This window comes from Myotis davidii, unplaced genomic scaffold, assembly GCF_000327345.1.
Source record: "Myotis davidii unplaced genomic scaffold, ASM32734v1 scaffold3, whole genome shotgun sequence".
NCBI classification, from domain to species: domain Eukaryota; kingdom Metazoa; phylum Chordata; class Mammalia; order Chiroptera; family Vespertilionidae; genus Myotis; species Myotis davidii.
Window position 1 is genome coordinate 2906261 of NW_006295062.1, and position 6070 is coordinate 2912330.

The window sequence follows — 6070 nt, forward strand, 5'->3', positions numbered from 1 at the left end:
CCAGGAGGCTTCCCCATTGCTTAGGGACTTCACACTCATTTTGTGCCTGGTGCTTGGATATTTACACCGGCCGGGACTCCCTGCTGACGGCTCCCTTGTCTCCATAGTTACCTGTCAAACCCTCTGGCCATGCCACTCCCTTGCTTAGGTACTGCATGGCCCACACCACAGGTGGAGGGGTTTGCCTGCCCGGTTAGGGCAGTGGCTGAGTGCGGGCAGAGCTGTAAGGAGAGCTGGCGGAGGTCCTGCCTGAGAAGGAGCCCAAGGACTGCTGGGAAGTGTGCTGGGTCGATCAGCAATGTCCACCACCGCCCAGCACGGAGGTTGACACTGTTCCTCTCCTGCCAGCCTTAGTGTGGGATGGTGCTCCAGTGTTTGGTAATGCCATGGTTCCCCTCTGCGGGCCTTCCCTGGCCTCCCCACTCCTTCCCGCTCCTGGAGACTCACGCCCTGGCCTATGCTCAGTGCACCCCGACCACGTGCACCTTGGTGTCCGTGGCAGAGGTGGCACCAGCAGCCAGGCGCACTCAGCGGATGGCGGAGCGAGGGTGTCACTGGAGGCAGCGCCCTCGGAGTCCCAGGAACAGCCAGGTGCCAGCTCCCGGCTGAGCTGCAGGAAGGAGCCACCGCGAGTGCCCGGGCCCAGCCCCAGGCTCGGAGGCTCAGCTCCAGGCACCTGACCTGGGTGGGCAGGGGACATTACTATCTTCTGCTGTGGACAAATGTTGTATTTTTATTAATTGTAAAGAAATAATCCGTGTGCTAAGTAATAGTGTGGAAAGTTTAGGAAAATATAAATGAAGAAGGGAAACATTTCCCAGTCCTGGTCGTCACTCAGCAGCGGCCGCGACCACAGCACCTCCTCCCGGGACCCCTCCGGCCCTCCCGGCGCTAAGACTTCTTGCTTCGCGTGCTCCTTGGCATCCTGCGTTTCTCACTTGGTGTTTTCGCACGAGCCCTTCCCCTGGTATTAAGAATGTCTGTAAATATTATTTTCAATGACGAATACTCGGCCGCGTGGACATGCTGTGATTACTTCACCGGCCCCCCTGTGGGTCACTGGGCGTGGTTTCAGGATTTGGCGTGCTGCACTGTCCCGGAGCAAACAGCTTCCCGGGAGCAGCTGCCGAGGTCTCCCTGTGGGTGGATTGTCGAAGCGGAGCAAGTGGGTCCGAGTGGAAACGCCGTTCAGGCCTGGATGAGGTGTAGGGCACTCGTGGGGAGGAGGGGGGAGGTCTCAGAGTGCGGGCCATAGTCAGTTACAGGGTGGAAACGGTTTTCCAGAGGTGGGGGACGTGATCTGACTCTGCTCTGTTGAAAGGAAAGGCGAAGCCTGCAGCTGAGGAGGGAAGCATTGGGTGGCGACAGCTCGGACGGGTGGTGTCCGCTGGGACGGTGGTGTGTCTCCTTCAGGTGGCCCAGCTGCCATGCTGTCAGGCTCCTGGCTCCTCCCAGATGCCAGCCCCCACTGCTGTCTGCTGCTGCACTGGCGGGCAGAGTTCCTTCGGTGCCAGGGCTGGTGCTGCCGACAGGTGATGAACATCGCTCACCCATGCGTGTCCTCTGGGAGCCTCGCGGGCACAGCGCCTGCCCTCAGGCAGCCCCCAGTTGCTGGGAGGGGAAGTAGCTGCGTCCGCAGAACGCTGTGTGGGCCCTAAACCCTGGGATGTGTGAGGCTCAGAGTGGGCTGCTGCCTCTGGAGGAGGCGGTGAGTTTGGGCGGGGTGGGCACCGGAGGACCCGTGGGGCCTGCTGTGCTGGGCTCCTTCCACCTTCCTGGCCTCCTCCCATCACCCACCATCCTTCACTTTTAAGCATCCTAACTGAGGCGAGCAGCCGCCTCCCGCCACAACCTGAAGATGCAGAAGAGCATCGCGAGCTCCGTGGCAGTTGGGTGTAGGCCGTAGGCCGCGCTGTCTGCCCAGCTCCTGCCTGAGCCGCCTGCACCAGGCCCTCTACACATAGGTGAGAGGTGGGAGTGAAAGCTGTGTTGGTGAGAAATCTGGCAGCCACTGGAGATAAAGATCAGACTCCTTTTTCCCCCCAAAATAACTGCTTTATCGAGCTATATTTCACATACCATAGCATTCACCCTTTTAAGTGTACAATTTCGTGGCTTTTAGAATATTCACAAAGTTGTACAACCATCATCACTGTAGAATTGTAGAATGATTTCATCACCCTGAAAAGAAACTCTGGACCCAGTTAGCAGTCCATCCATCCCGGGCACCACTAATCTCTGAAGATGGCACCTTTTGGTGTGTGTTTTCAGAAGTTCCTAGACAAGAGGTCCAATGTCCATCACTCTAAGTTAGTCCCATACTGTTTATTAAAACTCGGGAAATTTGGAATAATAAAACCCATCCCTGACTCTGGTGAGAATCTGGGCCCTCATCCTTGCATGGGCAGGGCCAGCCAGCAGGGAGCTGGTTGCCTTCCACAGTGGGCCTGTGCGCTCCAATTTGCCACAGTCCTCACCACTCTCTATCGCCTCTGGCCTGCTCCCCCGTGTGACCCTGTCGGCCTGGCCGTCCTGGCCCTAGACCTCTGCCTCCTCCACTATATGGCACATTGCCAGCGATCTCCCGACCTTTCTACCTTGGACCCTGTTTTGTTATGTGGCTCACGGCCCACGGTCAGGGCTCCCGTGAGATCCACCTGACTCTAGCCAGGCTTAAAGTCTTGTTTTCCAAGGGTGGGTCTGTGTGGGAGTGCAGGACTCATCTTCCCCATCCAGCGCTGTGCCTGGAAGCGCTCACCCCTTGCCAGGACCGGCGGGCACCGGCATGTGGATATGCCAGGACCTAGCTGTCCTGCCAGCTTCCCTGTCTGACCCCTCCCATTCCATCCCCTCCCCTTCTGAGACAGGTCTTCCATTTTACACTAATTCAGGCTTTGTGTAGACATGAGCCCGCTTGGATTTGCAAGCCATTTAATCTGTGATTGACGCTATGCAATTAGATTTTAATTGAGATGCACACTGCTTAAGCAGACATAAGACAGCTACAGCTATTGCTAATTAATTTTCTTCTGAAATGACAACATTTAGTAATTATGCTCTGTGATGCTTGTGTTACTCATATACCTCACCTCTCAGGTGCCACTCGGGTCTCCTGCCAGAGGTAGCGGGTGGTGTTTTCCTGCCTGCCCGCTGCGCTGGCTCACGTGTGAGCTGACCGTTATGCTCCGCAAATGGGCAAAACACACCTGGTGCCCGGAGGAGAAGGCAGTGTCTGCCTCGGAGAGGGGCACCTTGCTGTGCCCAGGACCCTCCCTGGTCTCCCTCTTGAACTATCTGAGTCCCTGAGGCTGGAGCGAAGGGGGGAGAGCTTGTGGTCTAGAATGGCCTGCAGACCTGGCTTGTAAGTGTCAACGGGGCAAGGTGCCTCGGCCACTCCGCCTGTAACGTGGGGACATTAGTCCCTCCATGAGCCTGGACAGGTCACATATGCCGTGCTGGCCCCAGTGAGCATGGGCTGCGCAGTGGCTAAGGCCTGGTGCCCCCGGGCTCCTGTCACGTTACCCTCCGAGGCCTGTGGCCCCCGGACTTCCTTTAATGTTCTGGCCCAGGCAGGTCCATGTCCTGTCCTTGGCTCGGCTCTGCCTGGGGGCTGGGCCTGTCCAGTCAGCAAGACAGGCCCCAGGAGCTGGGGGGGCAGCGGGAGAGAAGGCAAAGGCAGTAAGAACCCATTGGGCACTAATCTTGATGCATGCGGACACCTTGCATCTTCCAGTGCAGGTTACGTGACACCCACGTCCCAGACGGGGAGCCTGGCTCATAAGGGTGGTTATGGGGCTTGTAGGAGGATCTGACCCGAGGCTTGCAAGCCTGGCTCCTTCCTCCTGTCACCTTTTAAGGGAGACCTGTAGCCTTAGGCCTTAGGAAGGGCTGGGTGGGGTTGGGTCACCTGCTGTTTAGAAGGCCGGACAGGTGTCTGACCCTGGGGTCAAGGATTCCAGGGCCCAGGGCTCTGAGTGAGGACCATTTCTGTGGCAGAGGGTCATGGAGATGCTGCTGAAAGCTGGGGCCTCACTCCCAGGAGACACCTGGGGGTCATGTGCCCATGTTGGCCCCAGTCGGGCTCCCTCATCTGCCTTCCGACGCACCTGCTGTGCCAGGATGTTGTCCGTGTTCTCTGCGCCTTTCTGGGCGCGAGAGATGCTGGTACCTGTGGCTGAGGCCTGTGGGTTCACTTGACTCAGATGGGGTGGTGAAGAGGCCTGGGGATTTGGGACTGGGCAGTCAGGTGCCATAAGGCCGGTCTGAGCGGGCTCTACAACCCACCCCCTTTCATTTCCTTGTCTCCCCTCCTGCCCTGAGCCCTGATGTGCTGGGAAGGGCCAGCTGGGCTGGGAATAGGAGGTGAATTCTGGTCTTGCCATGCTGTGCAGCGTCAGGGAAGTGTCTGACCCTTTCTGGGCTGCAAGTCCTCATTTGTAAGATGAGGGGTTGGTCGAGAGGCCCCATAGCTGCATTGAATTGGGAAACACTAAGCAGTGAGCCGGGAGTGTGATGTTGGAGACGGAGTCACGGGGCAGATGAGGGAGTTGTGAGCCCAGGTGTGTTCCGGAATGGGAGAGAGGCCGTGTATGTACCCCTTCGGAAAACGGAGGGAGGCCTGCGGGGGAGCCTGCCCAAGGCGTCGGCACTGAGGGTCAGAGTGAGCGGATGCAGTCCGGGCCCACCTTGCTGTTCTGGGAAGGCTGTCCCAGGCGCTCCCAGGTGTATCCTGGAGTCCTGGCCACGGCCTGTTGGCTCTTGGGGGAGGTGGGCGGCGTGGGGAAAGCCCTGGCCTGTCCGCTTGCCCCAGCGTGTTGATGGCTGGGATTTTCCCTCGGGGCTCCCAGCAGACCCTGGCCCCTGGAGGCCCCGGGCCTGTGCCCTGTCCCGGACACGCTTGCGGGGTCGGTGGTGGCAGCTGGTGGGTTCGGGAAGGAGCGTCCCAGTGAGTCTTGATGGTGGAAGTTGGGTCCTGTGAGTGGAGGGTGGGATGCAGGCAGCCTGGCCTGGATCCTGGTCGCAGCGCTGGGCTCCGGTCCTCCATCCGGCCGCCTCTGCAAGCAGGAAGCTGTGAGGCCCAGGGCCGAGGCTGGCTGAGGGGGCAGTGGAGCCTGGGCTGACCGGCTGGAGGCAGCTTGGCTGGCTGTCGCTCACAGGTGGAGCGAGAAGGGTCCAGTGCGTGGGGGTCTCTGGTCAGCCTGTGTGAGGGGTGGGGCTGGCCAGGGGCATCGCACCAGGAGCCGTGAGCACCAAAGGGTCTCCAGTCCCCCGAACCCCTCCTCTCACAGCCAGAGGCTTCTTTCCCCAGGGGGCCCACTCAGCTCCCCCTGAGAGCAGAGCACTGTTGTCAGGGAGGACTGGGTGTCTGGCACTGTCAGTGGTGTGTGTATGTGTGCCCGCGCGCGCATGTGTGTGCTAGTGGGAAGGTGAGACTATGAGTCTGTGAGAGTGTACAGTGTGTTTGAGCGAATGTGGAACTCGAGGTGAGTCTGCATGTGGATTGTATGTGGGGTGTGTGAGTGAGGAGTGTGTGTGTGTGTGTGTGTGTGGGTGTGTGAGTGAGGAGTGTGGGTGAGGAGTGCGTGAGTGAGTGAGGAGTGTGAGGGAGTGAGTGTGAGTGAGGAATGTGAGTGAGGAGGGTGTGGGAGTGTGAATGAGGAGTGTGTGGGTGTGTGAGTAAGGAGTGTGAGTGAGGAGTGTGTGGGAGTGTGAGCGAGGAGTGTGTGGGTGTGTGAGTGAGGAGTGTGAGTGAGGAGTGTGAGGGAGTGAGTGTGAGTGAGGAATGTGAGTGAGGAGGGTGTGGGAGTGTGAATGAGGAGTGTGTGGGTGTGTGAGTAAGGAGTGTGAGTGAGGAGTGTGTGGGAGTGTGAGTGAGGAGTGTGAGTGAGGAGTGTGAGGGAGTGAGTGTGAGTGAGGAATGTGAGTGAGGAGTGTGTGGGAGTGTGAATGAGGAGTGTGTGGGTGTGTGAGTAAGGAGTGTGAGTGAGGAGTGTGTGGGAGTGTGAGTGAGGAGTGTGTGGGTGTGTGGGTGGGGAGTGTGAGTGAGGGGTGTGTGGGAGTGTGAGTGAGG